Source organism: Coregonus clupeaformis, chromosome 16, assembly GCF_020615455.1.
Source record: "Coregonus clupeaformis isolate EN_2021a chromosome 16, ASM2061545v1, whole genome shotgun sequence".
Lineage (NCBI taxonomy): Eukaryota > Metazoa > Chordata > Actinopteri > Salmoniformes > Salmonidae > Coregonus > Coregonus clupeaformis.
Window position 1 is genome coordinate 50,092,289 of NC_059207.1, and position 24,632 is coordinate 50,116,920.

Sequence of the window (24,632 nt, forward strand, 5' to 3'; positions counted from 1 at the left end):
GCTTAGGATAAAAGCGTCTGCTAAATGGCATATTATTATATTATATTATGTCATGGAAAGAGCAGGTGTTCTTAATGTTTTGTACACTCAGTGTATAGCTACTGCACTTCAGAGAACCCTAACGGCCTGTGAAAGGGTATGATTCACCACAAAGTGAGTCATAAAATGTTGTGAAAAAAGGTCAATGGAACGCGTCTTTCAACACTTAACTTACAGTATATCGCAAAAAAAACAGGTCAGATTCAGTTTCAGGTTAAGATTTCCTGCTGTATAACTGGATGGATTTGTATACTACAGTGTAACTGAGGACAGTACATTTTAAACCAAAACATTTTAATAATCTACTACACAGTAGTAAAGACACCAGCAGGACATCTGTCATTCAGCTGAAGAGTAATGTAGGTCAGGCAGCTCATTTCTTCTTGCTCTCACAAACAAACAGGCATGATTAAATACTGCAGCTTCATGCAGTATAAGTCCAGTCATACTTACTAAGGACAACTCACCATGCCCTTCCCTGGGTAGGTGCGATGCTGCTCCAAATGTGGTGATAATGATGATGGGCCATGTGATTTAATGAATTTCGGCACACCAGGAAGTCTGTCCCGTGCCATACAGTAGGAACAGCAGAGATTGGATTAGCCAACTGTCTGTCAATCATGTGGGTGTTGATGTGAGCCCACCATGAAACATCCAAACAGATGGCTTCCCATTAAGGCTTTGAGAATGCACCCCCACCCAGCCCAGCCTGGCTGCGGACATGCACACTGGGTAAGCTCCTTAGTTTATGTCCATGCTTTTCAATAATTTGGTTCGCTTTATCAAAAAAATATTATTCTTTTTTTAATTTGATTCACCAAAAACATTGTGAAGGCCCCCTCTAATGGGCCATGTCAATGCTATGATCTATACAATAGGTAAAACAGCTGATTTTGATTGTAGATAATGTTGAAAATACTTTAATGTGACTTAATGAGTTTCCTGCCCATAAATCCCAGCTAGCTGAGCGATGGGTCTGTTTTGGGGCAGGGCAGGCAACGACCCCCTACACCAAAACAAGCAGCAGAGTAGAGGAGGAGACTAGAGCCCAAGCAGAGCAGGTGTCTCTTGTGACATCTGCCTTAGTTCACTGGGGACCACAAGCACCCTGCAGCAACATTCAGCCCTGACAATGCCACTGAAGTGCTCTGCTCTATCTTCATATAAATAAGGTACTCTTTCTCACTTGTTTCTATGTGCTGGGATCCATTCAGATGTGTCACAATATATTTTGCATATTTTTGTGTAGCGATGGTTCATGATTTTCAGAGTGGAATTGTTTGTTTGTTTTAGAAATGTATAGGAAATGGCATCAAAATTTGCAAAGATTCTTAGTTTTATCAATCACTGTATTCTCTCAGTATATAATTTCATTTAATGAACTGAAACAGCTACAATTCAGAATACAGAGACAACATATTTTTTCTAAAAAAACAACTCAAAAAGATAGATTCATGTAATATTGATGCGTTCATATTTGTTAATCAACCCAATTTCCTTCTGTATTTAATCAGGCTGACAAGACAAACCCACAAGACTGTTTATCCAGACAAACTATTGATCCATCCAGGTCCATGTTAAATTGACCCAGGATCATCTTCTAAAGAGGCAGTCATCATTGAGCCTTTGCATTGGATCTGTGTACGTCTACTTTACCCAGACCTGGCTTATCAGATTATCAGAAAGCCTGTTGTTAGTTACAGTTTGTAGGGTTTTACAGGGATATATATCATATTTTTTGTATTTTTTGTAATCGCTCATTGATCTGATGGGGATAGAGTGCCGATATGCTTATGGACATGGATTAAAATAATGGCGGTGACAGAGAGGGTGGGGATAGAGAGTGGTGGAATGGCAACTTGAGTGAGATCGACAGGGAATTGAGGAAGAATAAGGGCCACAGGAAGGAGCCCCTCATAGAAATTCAGGGCATGCTCACGACGAGTGATATTGAATCCCAGTCCAAGCGTGTCCTCCTGTAAATAAATATCTATGTGTGTGTCCCACATGGCACCCTATTCCCTGTATAGTGCACTATATAGGAAATGGGGTGCCAATTGAGACACAATCTATGCCAACAAAGAGACCAGTGGCTTTATCAGTTTAATCTGTGCCATTATTTCAGAGGCCCAGTGAGGGAATGGTGAGCGAGGTAGAGCGGCTCAAGGTAGAGTCACTTTAGTATTCTGTGTAAACACTCACTGAGACTAAGAAGGGTGGTCATTTGTTTTCTATTGAAAATTGTTTTCTAAAAGGTCCCTGACACAAGAGTTCTTCCAATCGTACTTTAAATTCCGGTAGATTTTAATGAGTACAACGCACACTGTAGACATAATAATGATGTATGGCCAGGTCTTATTTGTCCTCTCTCTCACGTATGGGTTGCTCTTTTCTGACAGGTTTCCACGCAATTTCATTCAGCTCACAATCTTGGTATTTTTAAACTGACAAAGCATCATTGTTTATCTTTCAGCTGGGCAAATGAGAGACTCTAAAACCCAAATGTCAGGATGTGAAATTGATCTTTGGCCATGGCCGGGTAATGTTCTTTGTGTATTTTGGCAGCTTTAGGTGTCTCCCAGGTCTTGAGTTATCTCTGTGTCTGGTAGTATGTGGTAGCCTGGAGAGCATGGAGAGCATGTGACCCCTGTGCTGGGTGGAGGAGGGTCCCAGCTTACTTTAGGGCAGGGGGACTTGAGACTGAAGCCGCTGCTGAGCTGGCATCAGTCTGTCTGGGGAAGGGATTAAGGGTGAGTGTGGAGGTGAAGGTTTTTAGACAGATCAGCAGCCCCTGGACTGCCCTAGTATGATCTTCACATACAAACATGGATTATCCAGTTTCTTGACACTGGTTCATTTTCATTTGTCCGACATGGTTATTGTGTTGTGTCATTGAGTTTATACAACAATCTTTTAGAATGTAGAGGTGTTAAATTTTGGGATGTAGGCCAGTAAATTACCTTGTGTGGGTAACTGACATTGAGCCGTGAATGGATTAGAGCCATCCATGGCATGTGCAGTAAACCGTGTCATCTTCTAATCCATGTTTATTTCAAAAGGTTCATACATGCCTAAGCCAGTTATAGCAGTGCTTTAGACAAGATGCTCCACAAAACAGTGTTTCCTTTAAGTTTGTCCCCAGGGAGCGCAACCCTGGAAGTCAGTAGGTTTTAGTTACTGCAGCCTTTGGCTTGTTCAGTCTCAAGTTAAATATTGCCTTGTGTTTTAATAATGAGCACTTGGACTTGAGAGTTGTCTCTACACACTTCACCATGTTAACTTGTGTGTATATTTTCTTGTGTCAGGCACTACCTGCATGTTTATACAATCATTTCAAATTACGCTTGGAAATAGGATAAAATCCTTTGAACAGTCAAGTAAGGCGAAGTATGAAATGTAAAGGTTAAATGGGGGATGAGTAAAGCTGTTCCTGAAGTGTGTTCAAGTATGGGGGATGGGGCACACTCACACAAACACACACACACCCCTCGAGCATCCAGATATGTTGGAGATTTAGTTCTCTTTTGAATAGATAATGAGCTTAACATGAATATGCGGGATGAGGCGAACAGTACAGTGGTTAGGATGGAGGGAGGAAGCCCTGAGAAAGCCGTAAGGCTTATGGGCTACCAAAGATAACAGGCAGAACAATGCCTAGGGGGAAGAGAGAGAGAGCGAGAGAGAGAGAGGAATCCTCAGTGGGAGAAGCTCTTAGAGGTATTTGATTGCAGAATTACCCCCACTTTACCTTGGCATGCCTGTAGGTCACACTCCACACATGGGGGAAGTTGGGCTGTGTGCTTGGAGGCGGGTAGGCGTTATTATGGCATCACGTTTAGAGAGCTTTGAGCGTGAACAAGCACAGGAGGAACGTACCCTACTTGAAAAATGCTGGTTTCCTGTAGCCTTTCATATGTCTACAATTAACGTTACCACACTCAAGAAAGTGAGATATTTTAGATTTAGCTACTTTGTTCTATGTTCAGTAACTCACACGGTATCAATGAGAGCGCAACAGAGACAGTTACGTGATGCTCACTCACTTTGACATAACATGATACTGTAAAGAAAGTTATGATATATTTCTGCTACAGTACATGTTTGCACATCACACAAAAACAAATAGATAAGAACTCCACTTTTCTGTTCACCAACATATATATTTCATTGTAACAATTGAAATTCTGTGTTTAGGCACAGGATAAAAATAGATTCCTTTCCCATACATTAAATGTAATCATGTATTAGTGAGACATTTCCAAAGTTCCCATGGAAATCAGTGAATGAAGCATTTAATAGTAGGTTGCAGTGCATAAGAGCAGAGAGATATTGACTGAACAAAGCTTATAGGCCAGTAATGAACATCCATCAAGTTGTTGAAGCTGTGGAGGGTTCACGTTAATGTATGGTGCCGCTAGGTTCTTTCATTGCCATCAGATTTGAAAGTTTAATGGCTCACATTTTCACTCTCTATTTTTTCCCCCAGTAATCATCATACAGTACAGTATTATTGCGTCCCAAGTGGCTCTGTATTCCCTTTATAGTGCACTACTTTTGACCTGCCTTATCAGCAGACATGGCACCATTTCAACACACCACAAGTCAACAGTCCTTACTGAACAGTGTGAACAGTGTTTATGGTTAATGTCATCACATTAATCTGGTCCACCAGCCGTCTCTCTCTCTGTCAAACCCTATATGCGATATCAGAGCCTGGGGACGAGGTTACCAACACATACATCTGCAAAACACAAAACCATAAAACTGCTGCGTTGACTTGATTTGACAGTTATGAAATGTGTATTATTATTTTTGGCCTGGCTTGAACTAATGTTGTTGGGTGTGAAGCAGTGGCATCAATACTGGACATTGGTGATTCACCAATGTCCAGTATTGAATGGGTGTTTCCCAAATGGTACCCTATTCTCTATGTAGTGCATTACTTTTGACCATGGCCAATAGGGCCTGGTCAAAAGTAGTGCACTATATGGGAAATAGGGTGCCATTTGGAACGCACTCCAAGTTCTCATCATACAGTACAGTTTAGGATGCAGTATAGAACTCATTCTCCTTCCCTCTATGCACAATTACCTAAGCAAGCAATTTAATGTGTTTATGTTCTTAGTAATCACAGTCTTAACAAGTAGCTGATTTGGTTCTGAGTGTCGAGATGATGTTCTTAGTTACAGTGTTGCAAAAACTGTGAAAAATTGTTACTCCATAGCAAGGTTAATGTGGAGGTTGTCTTATGCAAGAGATTTGGGACGCATCCAAGCTCACCGCCCCAACTACCACAGGCTATTTTCTGTTAGGTGATCCTAATGGAATTGCTTTAAACCTGGCTGGATCAAGACACTATTCGAATGCAGAAATGTGGTGTGCATTTACTAGGGCTGGGAATTGCCAGGGACCTCATAATACGATATTATCACGATGCTTAGGGGCCGGTTGAGTTGGTTGAGTTGTCAACTAACATGAGTTCAACGTGAAATCCACAAACAATTCACCATGTCGTTGGATTTAGGATAAAGGTTTGGTGAAAAAGAGACGCAATTCCTTTACTTTTATGACTTTTTGCAAATCCAATCAGTTTTCCACGTTGATTCAACGTCATCACATGACATGTTTTTGTTGAAATTACATGGAAACAATGCTGATTCAACTAGTTTTTGCCCAGTGGGTTGCGATTCAATACTGTGATTTTATTGCGATTTGATGTTCCAAACTTATTGCTCACTATATGTCTGCTGCAGAGGGACAAGTTATAGCATGAGAAAATGAGTTTTGATCAGTCATGGGGAAAAAAAGTGCTGAAAACAGTTTGGCTCACTATTTAAAAAGAAGCTATAGGATGAAAAATACCAGAGTTTTGGCGCAGGTACTGCCGACCAGCGCTAGCTAACACTACAGTGCTTTCAGAAAGTATTCACAACTCTTGACTTTTTCCAGATTTTGTTGTGTTACAGCCTGAATTTAAAATAGATTAAATTGACATTTTGTGTCACTGGCCTACACACAATACCCCCTAATGTCAAAGTGGATTTATGTCTTTAGACATTTTTACAAATTAATAAGAAATTAAAAGCTGAAAAGTCTGTATTGTACCACTGACTTACATTTAAGTAATTTAGCAGACGCTCTTATCCAGAGCAATTAGGTTTAAGTGCTTTGTTCAAGGACACATCGACAGATTTTGCACCTAGTCGGCTCAGGGATTCGACCAGCAACCTTTCAGTTACTGGCCCAACGCGCTTAACTGCTAGACTACCTTAGTCATCCTGAGTGAGTTATCTCATCCCCATAGGCAGCTGTAAAGACTGAGAGGTTAGGTAACATTTTGAATAACATATTATTAAGCAACACATTATTAAACAGAGTAGATCATTAATTCCCAAAATATTCCCAAATCAAATCTGTTCCTCCCTTAGAATATGAAAAATATTTGTGTCTTTTTTGTCTGGCAACTCTTTGCGAGGTCAATGCAATTCAATTCAAATAACTTTATTTGTCCCCTTAGGGGCAACTCTATTAGGGCTATAGTGGTGCTTCAGAAATGACAAACAGGCACAGAAATAGGCCTGCATCAGTCTGAGTCTAGACATAAAGTAGATGTTGCTGTTGCTTGTTGTTTCACAATGCTATGATGTTGCCTTGAATAACATAGTACACTACAGTCGTTTAGAGGAAATAGACCAACAGCAGTAATTATGTCCTTTATAAGTCTGTTACGTTTGACAATCAATTGAGGAGAGAGAGAGAGAACCAGACCTAGAGAGAGAGGGGGGGATAGATAGATAGATAAAGAAGGGAGAGAGACAGACAGACAGACAGAGGTAGAGAAAGAGAGAAAGTAGTTAGCTCGGCCTTGTGTGACACATAACAACTATCTAATCACGCCAAATGCAAATGGCTCAGCTCTATGGCTGCTTGGCACAGTGAGCTGGCACAGCCTGAACTCATCTGGCCCCTAGTTCCTCTGGATTGAGCTAAATACACACTGAGAGGGGGCTTCAACTCACTACAGTCAAGTGCTTTTGGCAATCAAGGAAAGAAGGAGAGAAAAAACACCTTGAAAAAACACGCTTTTCTGTCTGGTTTCCATGGGCACAAGCAGGGGGTTGTGTTGTGTGTGTCACAGTGGAACAGGTACTGCTGTAGCTGTAAGGACGAGTTCCTCAAGCTCAATTAAATCTTTGTGTTTTTCATCAGCTAGTAACTTTGTATGACCTGTTGTCGACCACCTCCATCAAAAAGTGTGTTTTCTCCTCTCCTACTCCTGGCCAGTTTGATTATATGATATGAAAGAAGTGCCTATTCCAATCCAGGGCCCGTATTCATAAACCGTCTCAGAGTAGGATTGCTGATCTAGGATCAGGTCCTCCCTGTCCATGTAACCTTATTAATGATGATCCAAAAGGGAAAACTGATCCTAGAGCAGTACTCCTACTCTGAGACGCTTTATGAATACAGGCCTAGACCTCTTTTTTTATCTTTTTCTGAGAGCGGGTGGAACGGATCGTCTGCCAGTTGAAGTGCCTAGAGTGGCAGCTTCGATAGTGTGTGTGTGCCAGCTCCTTTTCATCCTGCAGAACAAACGGCTGCATTATTCAACCTGCCATCTCATCTCTCACTACAGTGGGCTACAGAGCCTAGCTATCACTGTGCCAGCAGGCTTGCCCCGGCCACCGTCTCACAGTTTATCTGAGTCCCAAATGCCACCCTGTTCCCTATATTGTGCACTACTTCTGACCAGAGCCCTATTGGCCATGGTCAAAAGTAATGCACTACATAGAGAATAGGGTACCATTTGGGAAACACCCATTCAATACTGGACATTGGTGAATCACCAATGTCCAGAATTGATGCCACTGCTTCACACCCAACAACATTAGTTCAAGCCAGGCCAAAAATAATAATACACATTTCATAACTGTCAAATCAAGTCAACACAGCAGTTTTATGGTTGTGTGTTTTGCAGATTTATGTGTTGGTAACCTCGTCCCCAGGCTCTGATATCGCATATAGGGTTTGACAGAGAGAGAGACGGCTGGTGGACCAGATTAATGTGATGACAATAACCATAAACACTGTTCACACTGTTCAGTAAGGACTGTTGACTTGTGGTGTGCTGAAGTGGTGCCATGTCTGCTGATAAGCCAGGCACTGAGGCACCAGCCCAGACTCAGTCAGGCCAGTTGATCCCTCCCAGCAGCAGCAGCCCATCCCATTCCTCACCAGAGGATGAATTAATGTGTTTACATGGCATACTTCGCCACACAGACACAGTGCACTTTGCTTTAAGTAGCTGTTAAAGCCTTAGATCCACTCTGTCCTGCTTGTGTTAGTGATGATGTTAGGAGGTCAGGCGAAGCGGCAAGGCGTTAGGGCTGCAGTGCCAGTATCTCAGCATGGTCATGGAGTCTGCATAGCTAGCGCTTAGTGTCATTACATCCACAGTTGAATACCATCAGGCCTTAATGTTGTGTAGTGGTGGTAATGGCTGGGAAGGGTCCAGATCTGGGTTCAAATACTATTTGACATTTTTCAAATTCTTTGAGTGTTTACTCTAGCCTGCCAGGTGGACGGGGCTTGCAGTTTTGGGACTAGTCCATTAAGCCAGGCAAGCTCAATCAAGCACAGATCAATAATCTACAATTGTTTCAAATAGTAGTTGAACCCAGGTCTGGTAAGAGCGCTCATTTGTCTATCTGCTGTGGACTGGAGGCAAGATAGCATTTGGTCTCACCCTATTGCCGTAGAAAAAAATTGTCTCAAACTCTCTGCTTCTGTCCTGGCAGAACTCAGCTGATGAGGTTATTATCCAAGACTAGAGGACTGGGACCGTATTCATAAAGCATCTCATAGTATGAGTGCTGATCTAGGATCAGGTCCCCTCCATATAAAATACGGTTCATTATGAAGTAAAATGCAACGCTGGTCCTAGATCAGTACTTCTACTCTGATACACACGGCTCCAGATCTCCTGATTTTAGTGAAGTGACCCTTAGCCATTTGGCTCAGCATGACTGTTTGTTACTTGTGGGGAGATTCAGTCACAGTTTCACTGTCATACACAGAATCAGAATCATCAGAATTAGAACAATTAGAAATTAAAATCAGTGAAAAGTGTGATCATTGTACAAACATTTACACCGATTTTGTTATACAGTATATGGTATCTAAAGTGTACATGGCACCCTATTCCCTTTATAGTGCACTACTTTTGACCATGGTGCCATAGGGCTCTGGTCAAAAGTAGTGAACTATATAGGAAATAGGGTGCCATTTAGGATCTCAGTTCCTCTCAGATGGATCTTTCACACTTAATACAGGGGACAGTGATAAATCAAAACGTGTGTGACGGTCTGTGATCCATATAGTAGTCTGTGTGTCAGGTCATTGTGGTAATTGGAATTGACTCTACAGGCCACTGGAGAGCTTAAACTGTCCTCCAGGCCAGAGTGTTTGTGGAAGGGATTGGCAGCAAGTGTCCTATTTAATGATTTGCCTAAAGGAACGTAACAAACTGGTAGTATGTCTCCAAAGGGGGGTTAGCTAGATATCAATGTCAAAGACAGTTATGAGGCACTGCTAATTTGAAATAGGCTATCATGTTACTTTTATTTCCATTATTAACGTTTAAGATGATGAGCAATTATGAGGGAAGATGAGAGAACAAATTAATGTGGCCCTGTTTGAATGTGTCTAAGACTGAGATAGAGGTTGTATCTTCCAGACCTGGGTTAAAATACTATTTAAAATATCTCAATTACTTCGACATAGATTTCGAAGTAAGTAGTCAGATATATATTTTTGAAAAGACAAGTAGTTCAATATTGAAATGTATTTGGAAATACACTTGGAAAGTATTGGCATGCGTTTGAAAATACTCAGATACACTGACTCCCAAGCATTTAACCCCGATATTTGAAAATAGTATTTGAAATAAGTATTTGAAAATACTTTAAAATAGTAGGCTATTTATAGGAAATAATTTGATAATACTTTCAAATACTTACAACAGAAGTACTTGATTCGGACCACATAATTTGAAAATGCTCAAATACACAGAAAATAAGTATTTAAATAACATAATCATATACACATAACTGCCAAAATAAAGGAAACATCAACATAAAGTGTCTTAATAGGGCGTAGGGCCACCACGAGCTAGAACAGCTTCAATGCACCTTGGCATAGATTCTACAAGTGTCTGGAACTCTATTGGTGGTCCTCTGTAGCTCAGCTGGTAGAGCACGGCGCTTGTAACGCCAAGAAAGTGGGTTCGATCCCCGGGACCACCCATACACAAAAAATGTATGCACGCATGACTGTAAGTCGCTTTGGATAAAAGCGTCTGCTAAATGGCATATTATTATTATATTATATTATTATATTATTATTGGAGGGATGCAACAGCATTCTTCCACACGAAATTCCAAAATGTTGTGTTTTGTTGATGGTGGTAGAAAACGCTGTCTCAGACACTGCTCCAGAATCTCCCATAAGTGTTAAATTGGGATGAGATCTGGTGACTGAGACAGCCATGGCATATGTTTGACATAGTTTCCATGCTCATCAAACCATTCAGTGACCACTCGTGCCCTTTAGATGGGGGCATTGTCATCCAATGGGGGCATAGCCATGGTTGGCAAAATAATGGCCTGCCCAGCATTTCTATACATGACCCTAAGCATGATGGGATGTTAATTGCTTAATGAACTCAGGAATCACACCTGTGTGGAAGCACCTGCTTTCAATATACACTGAATGTACAAAACATTAAGAACACTTTCCTAATATTGAGAGGCACCCCCTTTTGCTCTCAGAACAGTCTCAATTCGTCAGGGCATGGACTCTACAAGGTGTCGAAAGCGTTCCACAGGGATGCTGGCTCATGTTGACTCCAAAGCTTCCCACAGTTGTGTCAAGTTGGCTGGATGGCCTTTGGGTGGTGGAACAACTATTGACATGACAAATCCCAGCGTTACAGTTCTTGACACACTCAAACCGATGCGCCTGGGACCTACTACCATACACCGTTCAAAGGCACTTAAATACTTTGTCTTGCCCATTCACCCTCTGAATGGCACACATACACAATCCATGTCTCAATTATCTCAAGACTTAAAAATCCTTCTTTAACCTGTCTCCTCCCCTTCATCTACACTGATTGATGGAACACTGGTCACTTTAATAATTTTTACATACTGCTTTACCAATTTTATATGTATATACTGTAAGTCCATCCTATTCAACTATTGCTGTACATATACTATTCTATCCATGTATTCTTCAGACGTACTACATATTCTATCCACATACTGTCCATAATGTCTATACATCCCATCACGCACACACACACACATATATATATATATATATATATATATATTTGTGATGTCACGAGAGGCTGTGTCCTGGAGGGACGTTACATCCCCCTGAGATGGCTGCAAACCCAGACAGCTATGGCTCCATCTGCTGGTATGGTCGGGAACTCCAACCCTCTATGGCCAATCTTCCCACGCAGCTGAAACCAATCAGGAGCTGATGAGCTGAAGGTTTGTTGGGGTGAAGAGACACAGTCTCCAACGTGGGCTCTCTGGAGGACAAGAGTGCTGCACGTCCACTTCCATGAGGAATATAAGGATTTGGAGATACTTACCTTTGGGAAATACTCACCTTTGGATATATGCACCTGTGGAAATACGTGTGGGACATTTGGAAGGACGTTTTGCTGGGTTGGCCACTAGCTGCAACGTGGAATACAGTAAGACTGGGGAAAAGTTATTTGAGCGAGGGAGAGTTATGATTTTGGATGTGGAAGAGACATCCCTGAACTGTTAACCCTTAAAGAGCCACCAGAGAACAGAATTGTGTTATACTTTCGTTAGTTTCCCAAGACCTTTAATAAAATCCTTGTTTTGGTTGAACCTGGTCTCCTTGCACTACTTGAGCAATCCCGCTGAAAGCTGTGTAGCCTCTCGTGACATCACAGATGGTGGAGAATACGGGCACGCTCAAGCGTTAATAGTGCATGTCAGAGGAGGATATCGAAGGTTTGATCACCCAGTTTTCCAAGTTGGCCGTAGGCTCCCCGCCGACGGAAATGGAGGACATATTGAAAGCCCTTGTTGCTGGCCAGCACGCCCAGATGCAAGCAAACGTGGCTCTCTTGGAGGAGCAAAAGAAAGCCAACCTTCTGAAGGCAGAGGAATTGCAGTTGCAGAGACAGAGGGTTGTCCAAAATACCCGCCCAATAAAGACAAGTGACTTTATATCTAAGATGGGAGCTACCGATGACATTGAGGCATACCTGCATGCATTTGAGGCCACGGCCACTAGGGAAGCCTGGCCCAAGCAACAGTGGGTTGGTCTGTTAGCCCCCTTTCTAACCGGGGAATCGCTGAATGCTGTCCGGGACCTGGGCCCTGACCAGGTTACTGACTATGATGCCCTGAAGTCTGAGATCCTCAGCAGATATGGACTCACAAAGTTTGGTATGGCCCAGCGCTTTCACAGCTGGACCTTCCAACCAGACCAACCTCCTCGGGCGCAGATGCATGAACTTGTCCGAATCGCAAGGAAATGGCTGGATCCGCAGAGGAATACAGCAGCGGCGGTGGTGGAGGCCGTTGTGGTGGATCGTTACCTACGCGCCCTGCCTTATGAGGCAAAACGGTTCATCAGTCAACAGGCCTTGACCACGGCTGATCTGACCGTGGAAGCTGTGGAAAAGTACCAGGCCACAGCGGAGATGCTGAATGCTTCCCGAAAAAGACCCCAGGAGTGCGGCCCCACCACAAATGGGAAGAACCCGTCCAAAGGACCCCAAGGTCTCGAACCCAGCCACGTCAGGACTTATCCCGGCTCCAGGGGGAGCCAGAAACCAGGCGGGTCCAAGAAGAGTACACCAGGAGGGGGAAACTCGACAGTGTTACCGGTGTGGGGAGATGGGACATATCTCCTGGCAGTGTGGGAAACCAGCCGATGAACCTATGCCCACTGCGGAGTCCTCCAGCTCAGCACCCACACACCGTGTTGCCTCGCTCTTGGGAGTCGTAGATGGCGGCCCAGATCGACCCCCCACCTGCCCGGTAACTGTGAATCACCATGATGTGGAGGCCTTACTGGATTCTGGTAGCCGGGCCACCCTGGTGCGTAAGGATTTGGTGGGCCCAACGTGTCTGACCCCGGGGAAAGTCCTCCCAGTTTCCTGTGTCCATGGGGACACCAGAGAATACCCCATTACTGAACTTACAATGACCAGCACACGGGGAACCATACACACGACGGCGGGGGTGGTTGATTCCCTCCCCGTCCCTGTCCTAATTGGACGAGACTGCCCAGCCTTTTACCCACTCTGGAGAGAGTCTCAGGAGAGGATAACCCGAGTACCTCGGAAACGGAGAGGCAAGACTCATCCTGGGAAGGCTCCGGTGCAATCCTCCGAGTTACTCACTCCCGCCCGGGCTCTGATAGGGATGGCAGGTGCCCAGACCGACACCGAGACTGGTCCGGATACGGGAGAAGAGAACGCAGCCCAGGAAAGTGCTCCGTTCTCCAGTGAAGAAGACGTCCCAGGCACCCAAGAGCTTCCCCCTCTCACAGGCCAGTATGGTACGGCTCAATTACAAGATCCTACTCTTGCAAATGCCTTAAGAAATGTGCAGGTATTAGAAGGTGTAGTGTTAGGTGATAAGACAACCCCTACTTACCCCCATTTCGCAGTAAACCGGGGGTTAGTATATCAGATAGTCAAGAAAAATGAGGAAGTGCATGAACAGCTCCTCGTGCCACAGCCCTATCGGGCCACAGTACTCAACCTAGCCCACACACACCCGCTAGGGGCCCACTTGGGGGTAGAGAAGACTAAGGAAAGAATCATGCAACGTTTCTTTTGGCCAGGAGTACACAAAGAGATAGAGAACTACTGCCGTAGTTGCCCTGAGTGTCAGCAGGTTGCGCCAAAGCCCACATATAGAAACCCGCTCATTCCCTTGCCCATTATCGAAACTCCTTTTGAGAGGATTGGATTAGACATAGTCGGGCCCTTACCGAAAAGTGCCAGGGGACATCAATACATTCTGGTCATTCTGGACTATGCGTCCCGGTACCCGGAGGCCATTCCGCTGAGGAAGGCTACATCCAGACAAATCGCCAAGGAGCTGTTCCGTCTCTCAACTAGTCTGGGAATCCCAAAAGAGATATTGACGGACCAAGGGACTCCATTCATGTCCAGGGTGATGAAAGAACTCTGTGCTTTACTGAAAATCAAACAGCTGAGAACCTCGGTCTACCACCCCCAGACAGATGGCCTAGTCGAACGTTTTAACAAAACACTAAAATCCATGCTGCGGAAAGCGGTAGGGGAAGATGGGCGCAACTGGGATCAGCTGTTACCATACATATTATTTGCGGTGAGAGAGGTACCTCAGTCTTCTACTGGTTTTTCACCCTTTGAGCTCTTGCTTTCCTACAGACCCAGAGGACTGCTCGACATCGCCAAGGAGGCCTGGGAGGAGCAGCCATGCCAACAGCGGACACTGATCGACCATGTAGGGGCTATGAGGGAGAGAATGAAGGCCATCTATCCCATGATGCGGGAACACCTGGAGGCCAGTCAGCGGCAACAGCAAGCCTCCTACAACAGATCTGCTCAACCCAGGGAGTTTAAGCCGGGGGACAGAGTGCTGGTCCTGGTGCCAACCGTTGAGTGCAAATTCCTGGCAACCTGGCAAGGACCATATGAGGTCATTGAACGCATGGGAGAAGTAAACTACAAGGTGAGGCAACCAGATAAAAGGAAAACTGAGCAGATTTATCATGTTAACCTTTTAAAGAAGTGGCACGCCAGAGAGGCGCTGTTCAGCTCTCTACCCCCCACAGAGACCCAGGAACCGGCGCGAGAAGAGGTTCAGCTGGGTCCAAATCTGTCCCCACATCAACGACAGATGGCCCTGGAACTCGTGGAGCAGAACCAGGACGTCTTCTCCTCCCTTCCCGGTCACACAGAGGTGGTCCAACATGAGATCCGCACCATGCCTGGCCGAACGGTAAACCAGCGCCCGTACCGCGTGCCAGAGGCTCGTAAAGTGGTTATACAGAAGGAGGTAAGGAAGATGCGGGAGTTGGGAGTAATCGAAGAGTCCCACAGTGCCTGGGCAAGTCCCATCGTACTAGTTCCCAAGCCAGACGGTTCAGTACGATTTTGTAATGACTATCGAAAGTTGAATGAAGTGTCTGAATTTGATGCATACCCAATGCCTCGTGTCGATGATTTAATAGACTCCTTGGGGCATGCTCGTTTCCTAACCACTCTTGATCTCACAAAAGGCTACTGGCAGGTGCCCTTGACCCCGGCGTCTAAGGAGAAGACAGCCTTTGCCACCCCGGGAGGGGCTCTACCAGTATACCCGACTTCCGTTTGGTCTCCACGGGGCACCTGCCACGTTCCAACGCCTGATGGATCGAGTCATTGCGCCCCACAAGAGGTACGCAGCAGCTTATTTGGATGATGTTGTTATACAAAGTCAGGATTGGGCCAGCCACCTACCCCGGGTACAAGCGGTGCTGGATTCGCTCAGGGAAGCAGGGCTCACGGCAAACCCGAAGAAGTGCAAGGTGGCCTTCAGTGAGACAAACTACCTGGGGTACACCATTGGGCGGGGGTTGGTCAAACCACAGGAAGCCAAACTGCGGGCCATACAGGACTGGCCGCAGCCCATCAACAAGAAGCAAGTAAGGTCATTTTTGGGCCTCGCTGGCTACTATAGACGCTTTATTGCAGATTTTGCTGCCATAGCTGCACCGTTGACGGAGCTGACGACCAAACGCCACTCACGAATGGTGAAGTGGAACCCTGCGGCGGAGGCGGCTTTCCTCAACCTGAAGCAAGCACTCTGCTCCAGTCCGATCCTGGTGGCACCAGACTTCACGAAGGAATTCATTGTCCAAGCGGATGCTTCGGAGGTGGGTCTGGGTGCTGTCCTCACCCAGGCACATGACGGTGAAGAACATCCCATTCTCTACCTAAGCAGAAAGTTACTTCCAAGAGAGAAGAACTATTCAACGGTGGAGAAAGAATGTCTGGCTGTAGTCTGGGCCCTGGAGTCCCTTCGGTTCTATCTCCTGGGCCGACGTTTCATGGTGGTATCTGATCACGCCCCTCTGCAGTGGATGGCCAAGAACAAGGAATCAAACAGTAGAGTAACCAGATGGTTTTTGAGCTTGCAACCGTTTAACTTTTCTGTTGTCCACAGGGCTGGCAAGCACCACGGCAATGCGGACGCCCTCTCCCGGCGTGATGCCTTCTTCGCTGCCTTTACCCCGACGAGGACGTCGGTCCCGAGGAGGGGGATGTGTGATGTCACGAGAGGCTGTGTCCTGGAGGGACGTTACATCCCCCTGAGATGGCTGCAAACCCAGACAGCTATGGCTCCATCTGCTGGTATGGTCGGGAACTCCAACCCTCTATGGCCAATCTTCCCACGCAGCTGAAACCAATCAGGAGCTGATGAGCTGAAGGTTTGTTGGGGGTGAAGAGACACAGTCTCCAACGTGGGCTCTCTGGAGGACAAGAGTGCTGCACGTCCACTTCCATGAGGAATATAAGGATTTGGAGATACTTACCTTTGGGAAATACTCACCTTTGGATATATGCACCTGTGGAAATACGTGTGGGACATTTGGAAGGACGTTTTGCTGGGTTGGCCACTAGCTGCAACGTGGAATACAGTAAGACTGGGGAAAAGTTATTTGAGCGAGGGAGAGTTATGATTTTGGATGTGGAAGAGACATCCCTGAACTGTTAACCCTTAAAGAGCCACCAGAGAACAGAATTGTGTTATACTTTCGTTAGTTTCCCAAGACCTTTAATAAAATCCTTGTTTTGGTTGAACCTGGTCTCCTTGCACTACTTGAGCAATCCCGCTGAAAGCTGTGTAGCCTCTCGTGACATCACAATATATATATATATATATATATATATACACACACACTCTGGACTCCGACATTGCTTGCCCTAATATTTGTATATTTCTTAATTCCATTCTTTTACTTTTAGATTTGTGTGTAGTGTTGTGTATTGTTAGATATTACTGCACTGTTGGAGCTAGGAACACAAGCATTTCGCTACACCCGCAGTAACATCTGCTAAATATGTGGATGCGACCAATACGATTTGATTTAATTAGATTTGAAGTGGATTTAACATGTGACGTCATAGCTTTCACCTGGATTCAACTGGTCAGTCTATGTCATGGAAAGAGCAGGTGTTCCTAATGTTTTGTACACTCAGTGCACTTTGTATGCCTCATTTACTCAAGTGTTTCCACTGTCATTTTGGCAGTTACCTGTATTTGAACCCAGGTCTGGTATCTTCCAAGAAGGAGCTTTAAGAGGCCCTCCGTAATGTGGTTTGCAATCTTAAATTACACATGGTGGCCCCTTAATATTCTGCAAGTATATTACATAAATACCATATTTTGAAATAACATCAACCGCAGATGAGAAATGGGATTTGTAATACCTGATGGTAAATAAATACTGTATTGGCCCTGAGCCTCACTGAGCTCTATGATGGTCTCTGACCAAAAATGCACCCATTTAAATTCCAAGGTCTAAGAGAATTGGGAAACATGATTGAAACCACATGCATACAATTCAGTAGACCATGGGAGGCCTTGAATAATAATCTGGCAGGCCATACTTGTTTCAAAGAACAGTAGGCCAAGAAGTGTAATGGGGAACACTTTTTGTGAATGACCTTAGCCCCGGCTATCTACCTCTCTGTCTACCGGATGGGAGTAGCCAGCTAACCAGCTAACTAGCTACTTGCTATTAGCCACCGTTAGCGGCTTTTCTCCATTGTCCGTGGCCTGCACTACCTACCAACCAGCTCTAGCCTGGACTATTATCGGCCAGTCTGCACTGTCTGCACAGACTTTCTGCCGGAATCACTGAATCACTGGACCTTTAACACTGGATAATCGCAACTAGCTAGCTGCAACCAAATTAACGTTGTTGTTGGCTAATCAGCCTTGAGCTAGCCTTGAGTCAGGCACATCTCCCGGCTATCCACATCTCTCTGTCAACTGGACAGAACCTCCTAGAGTCGACACGGAGCCCTGCCGATCCATCATGACTGGTCTGCCGACGTAATCGTCTGTGGTTTCAACAGGTTTCCTGTTGCGACGACCACGGACATCCATCTGCTAGCCCCGGCCCGCTAGCACACGCAAACTACAACCGTACTTCCTGCTCGCTGTGCTGACGCACCAGTTTGAACTGCTCTCGGGCTCACATATTGCTGTTCACTGGACCTTATGATCATTCAGCTGCACAGCTGATGCCTGCTGGACTGTTCCTTTACACGGTACCCTGTCCTGTTTATTCTGTTTAGCCTCAGCCCATACTTTATCGCCATTACCAGTTGTTGTCTTAGCTCTCTCTAATAACACCTGTGATTGCTTTATGCCTCTCTCCCATGTCAATATGCCTTGCCTATTGCTGTTCCAGTTAGTTCTTATTATACAATTTCACTGTAGAACCCAAAGTCCCTCTCAAACTGCCTCAAATAGTTCCTTTGTTCCACCCCCATACACGCGGAGACCGGCTCAATCGGTGCTTCCAGTGATGCTATCTCTTTCATTGTTACCCAACGCTTAGGTTTACCTCCACTGTACTCATATCCTTCCATATCCTTGTCTGTACATAATGCCCTGAATCTTTTCTACAACGCCCGGAAATCTGCCCCATTTATTCTCTGTACCCAACACACTAGAAGACCAGTTCTTAAAGCCTTTAGCCGTATCCTTATTCTAGTCCTCCTCTGTTCCTCTGGTGATGTAGAGGATAACATTTACATTTTTACATTTTAGTCATTTAGCAGACGCTCTTATCCAGAGCGACTTACAGGAGCAATTAGGGTTAAGTGCCTTGCTCAAGGGCACATTTACGTCATTTAGCAGACGCTCTTATCCAGAGCGACTCACAAATTGGTGCATTCACCCTATAGCCAGTGGGATAACCACTTTACAATTTTGGGGGGGGGGGGGTAGAAGGATTACTTTATCCTATCCCAGGTATTCCTTAAAGGCCCTGCAGCCCCCAGTATCACTCCTACTCCCAAGGAGCTATCATTTGTTGGCTTCTGTAACCGTAAGAGCCTTGGTTTTCTGCACATTAACATCAGAAGCCTCCTTCCTAAGCTTGAGTTATTCACTGCGTTAGCACACTCCGCCAACCCTGATGTTCTAGCAGTGTCTGAATCTTGGCTTAGGAAGGCCACCAAAAATACAGAAATGTCCATCCCCAACTACAACATTTTCCGTCTAGATAGAACTGCCAAATGGGGTGGAGTTGCAATCTACTGTAGAGATAGCCTGCAGAGCTCTATCATACTATCCAGGTCTGTGCCCAAACAGTTTGAGCTTCTACTTCTAAAAATCCACCTTTCCAGAAATAAGTCTCTCACTGTTGTCGCTTGCTACAGATCCTCCTCAGCCCCCAGCTGTGCCCTGGACACCATACGTGAATTGATTGCCCCCCATTTATCCTCAGAGTTCGTACTGCTTGGTGACCTAAATTGGGATATGCTTAACTAAACCTAATGCCAAACTAGATGCCCTCAATCTCACACAAATGATCAACGAACCTACCAGGTACAACCCTAAATCCGTAAACATGGGTACCCTCATAGATATCATCCTGACTAACTTACCCTCTAAATACACCTCCGCTGTCTTCAACCAGGATCTCAGCGATCACTGCCTTATTGCCTGCGTCCGTAACGGGTCCGCGGTCAAACGACCACCCCTCATCACTGTCAAACGCTCCCTAAAACACTTTAGCGAGCAGGCCTTTCTAATTGACCTGGCCTGGATATCCTGGATGGATATTGACCTCATTCCGTCAGTAGAGGATGCCTGGTTGTTCTTTAAAAGTAATTTCCTCTCAATCTTAAATAAACATGCCCCATTCAAAAAATACAGAACTAAGAACAGATATAGCCCCTGGTTTTCCTCAGACTTGACTGCCCTTGACCAGCACAAAAACGTCCTGTGGCATACTGCATTAGCATCAAATAGCCCCCGCGATATGCAACTTTTCAGAGAAGTTAGGAACCAATATACACAAGCAGTTAGGAAAGCAAAGGCTAACTTTTTCAAACAGAAATGTGCATCCTGTAGCACTAACTCCAAAAAGTTTTGGGACACTGTAAAGTCCATGGAGAATAAGAGCACCTCCTCCCAGCTGCCCACTGCACTGAGGCTAGGAAACACTATCACCACCGATAAATCTACAATAATCGAGAATTTCAACAAGCATTTTGCTACGGCTGGCCATGCTTTCCACCTGGCTACCACTACCCCGGCCACCAGCTCTGCACCCTCCGCTGCAACTTGCCCATGCCCCCCGCTTCTCCTTCACACAAATTCAGACAGCTGATGTTCTGAAAGAGCTGCAAAATCTGGACCCCTACAAATCATCTGGGCTAGACAATCTGGACCCTTTCTTTCTAAAACTAGCCGCCGAAATTATCGCAACCCCTATTACTAGCCTGTTCAACCTCTCTTTCGTAACGTCTGAGATCCCCAGAGATTGGAAAGCTGCCGCGGTCATCCCCCTCTTCAAAGGGGGTGACACTCTAGATCCAAACTGTTACAGACATATATCCATCCTGCCCTGCCTTTCGAAAGTTTTTGAAAGTCAAGTTAACAAACAGATCACCGACCATTTCGAATCCCACCGTACCTTCTCCGCTATGCAATCCGGTTTCCGAGCTGGTCATGGGTGCACCTCAGCCACGCTCAAGGTCCTAAACGATATTATAACCGCAATCGATAATAGACGGTACTGTGCAGCAGTCTTCATCGACCTGGCCAAGGCTTTCGACATTTCAACCACCGCATTTTTATTGACAGACTAAACAGCCTTGGTTTCTCAAATGACTGCCTCGCCTGGTTCACCAACTACTTCTCAGATAGAGTTCAATGTGTCAAATCGGAGGGCCTGTTGCCTGGACATATGGCAGTCTCTATGGGGGTGCCACAGAGTTCAATTCTTGGGCCGACTCTTTTCTCTGTGTATATCAATGATGTCACTTTTGCTGCTGGTGACTCTCAGATCCACCTCTACGCAGACGACACCATTTTGTATACATCTGGCCCTTCATTGGACACTGTGTTAACAAACCTCCAAACGAGCTTCAATGCCATACAGCACTCCTTCAGTAGCCTCCAACTGCTCTTAAACACTGGTAAAACTAAATGCATGCTCTTCAATCGAACGCTGCTGGCACCCGCCCACCTGACTAGAATCACTATTCTCGACGGGTCTGACCTAGAGTATGTGGACAACTACAAATACCTAGGTGTCTGGTTAGACTGTAAACTCTCCTTCCAGACTCACATTAAGAATCTCCAATCCAAAGTTACATCTAGAATCGGCTTCCTATTTTGCAACCAAAGCCAACACCTCCTTTGGCCACCATTCCTTCCAGTTCTCTGCTGCCAATGACTGGAACGAATTGCAAAAATCTCTGAAGCTGGAGACTCTTATCTCCCTCACTAACTTTAAGCATCAGTTGTCAGAGCACCTTACCGATCACTGCACCTGTACACAGCCCATCTGAAATTAGCCCACCCAACTACCTCATCCCCATATTGTTATTTATTTTGCTCATTTGCACCCCAGTATCTCTATTTGCACATCATCTCTTGCACATCTATCATTCCAGTGTTAATACTAATTGTAATTTTTTTGCACTATAGCCTATTTATTGCCTTACCTCCATAACTTGCTACATTTGCACACACTGTATATATATTTTCTGTTGTATTTTTGACTTTATGTTTTGTTTTACCCCATATGTAACTCTGTGTTGTTTTTATCGCACTGCTTTGCTTTATCTTGGCCAGGTCGCAGTTGTAAATGAGAACTTGTTCTCAACTGGCTTACCTGGTTAAATAAAGGTTAAATAAAAAATAAATAAAATAAAATTGTAAAAAAGATGACGACGTACACAGTACAGTAGGCTACACTGAGAAAGCAGAACAGTCAGTGCCCTCTCATATGATAAGAGTTCATATGGTAAGATGCTCTTTGGTTTCCCAGGCTTGTAGCATTAGCAGAAAGATTGGAGACCATCCAAAAATTCCAAGGAACTCTTACCAGTAGGCTATACTATGCTGTTACAGGTCTTTCATTGCTTTGTCATCTTACTACACCTAAAATACTTGCTTTACAGTCTGAAAGCTTGACTTATTCGCAACACACACATCAGTTTGAGCCCATTTTTGTGCTGTTTAATTTCCTCCATATAAAAGCACACACACACACACACAGCCAGCCACCTGCACACTGTTTATTCGATTTTTGTTGGATAAATGGTTACTGCAGTGCTGATACAATAATGGCTTTAGGGAGCCAATAACTTTGTATCCACAGATGCACACATCACAGACAGGCAGTATATTACAGCCATATGTGGGTCTAGCAGGGATCTCTCAGTATAAATGTGTCTACGAGCTGCTGGGGTAGAAGTGGGTAGAGGTGGGTGGGTAGAGGTGGATAGAGGTGGGTAGAGGTAGTAGATAGAGGTGGGTAGAGGTGGATAGAGGTGGGTAGAGATGGATAGAGGTAGTAGATAGAGTTGGATAGAGGTAGTAGATAGAGGTGGGTAGAGGTGGATAGAGGTAGTAGATAGAGTTGGATAGAGGTAGTAGATAGAGGTGGATAGAGGTGGATAGAGGTGGGTAGAGGTGGATAGAGGTAGTAGATAGAGGTGGAAACGCCAGTGCTCCATAAATTCTCTCTTTGAATCCCTCTATATCAGTGTTCCCCAACTGGGGGCCCTCGGGCCGAATTTGGCAGGAAATCAGCTCCAAGTGATTTTAATTTAAGAAATCTGTTCCCAAGTATTCCCACACATAATAGAGAGATGTGATCGTATACAAATGTAAGCAAGGCTTGAAATGATAATGTTTTAGTCAAACATTATATCTGTTTGGGCATTATATCTTGCAGTCAATTTATAGTCTACCATCTGCTCAAAATAAATGTGTCCCACGGCTGAATCTAGTTGAGGATCCCTGCTCGATATGATGAGGGAAAAGATGAGTGGGCTGGGGCAGGATGGGGGCGTGTAAGGAAGGAGTGAGTCTGTCGGCGACAGAACAAAGGGTAATAATTCAGGGTTTGTGCTCAAGTTCAGATTGCTAACTCTTCTAAATGCTTTCACAATGCAGATGATTGTTTGGGGTGGGGATGGGGGGTTGGGAATAAAACACCTTGTCACTCGGTTATTTGACACAGGACGCGGAGGAGACAGTGGGTGTACGACATGTCATCTTGGAGGATAAGACCCAGCAGAGGACCCTCTGTCTCCTCTCTCCCCTGTCCAAGAGCTCCTCAATCAGACCATGCATCAGTACTCACGGGGCAGCACTCTGATTGGAGCCCCCAGTACCAGGCTCTGTAGATTGAAACCTGTGGTTTGGGGCGTTACATGTGACTGATTGTAGGCATGGCAGCTAGCAACCTTTCTTTCCTTCTTTCTTTACCTTTCCTTATTAATAATACCACGTTGTGGCCAGGAAAGTGTTTGATTGTGTATGCGTAATAATAATAATACACATTTGGTGGGTGCTTATATTTGTCCTATCTCACATGCACAACTGTGTATTAATATGCATGTGTGAATTGGAAAAGTGTTTTTTTGCATATGCCACACCCTGAGAGTGGGGTCATGGCCAGGGTCTGCTATTATCAACAGTGACCCTGGAGCAATTAGGGTGAAGTGGCTTTCTCAAGGGCACATCGACAGATTTTTTCACCTTGTCGGCTCGGGGATTCAAACTCGGGGATAGCAACCTTTCGGTTACTGGCCCAATGCTCTAACCACTAGGCTACGTGTGTGTGTGCGTTTGTGTCTGTGTGTATGTGTGTGTGCACATACTTCTGTATGTGTGTGTGTGTGTGTGTATTTCAGTGCACGTACGCTCATGGAGCACGTTAGGTCCTCTCTTTCGCACCTAGAGAGTTAGACACTGAGCTCTTTGTATGGCTCCTGCCTGTATGGCACACAGTGGAAGTGAAAGACAGAAATCAAAACAAGTAGACCACCATCCTCATTCACTCAGCCCTGATACTTTCCCAGCATGTCAATGTATAACCTTTTTTAATGGACTTTGCAGGCGTCCCCAGTGGGATTAAGGAGCTGCAGTGCTTGTCTGTCACACAACAGTGACTGCTATGATACTAAAACCTTGTTGGTTTGTTTAATCCTTAAGGATGGAATACTAGGAATTTGGAATTTGGAAATATTTGTCCCATTCTTCAGAATGAAATGAATATGTGCAGACATATACATGAGTCTACAGGGTATGCACATAAAAGAGATGGATATTAAGCAAACTTTTTCTTTGTGCACAAAGATTTGATGCAGAGATGATCCTGTTGGGGGTCAGCAGAGCACAGAGATTGACAGCACAATATATATCTTATAATTATGGTTTAATGTGTCGATGCAGGAAAGTTCACTGAAGTTTATTCTTACAATCGTTAATGAAGCAGCTCCACATGGTGAG

At 44.8% G+C, this 24,632-nt stretch overlaps 1 protein-coding gene across 1 annotated transcript in view; it reads left to right on the plus strand.

The window, feature by feature from the left end:
• Window positions 1–1,129: 1,129 nt before the first annotated feature.
• The window catches only part of LOC121585060 (tenascin), a 151,024-nt gene continuing 127,521 nt past the window's right edge, over window positions 1,130–24,632 (plus strand). The window contains exon 1 of the mRNA XM_041901405.2: window positions 1,130–1,211. The gene's annotated coding sequence lies outside the window, so the exon portion shown is untranslated. The remainder of the gene's footprint in view (window positions 1,212–24,632) is intronic.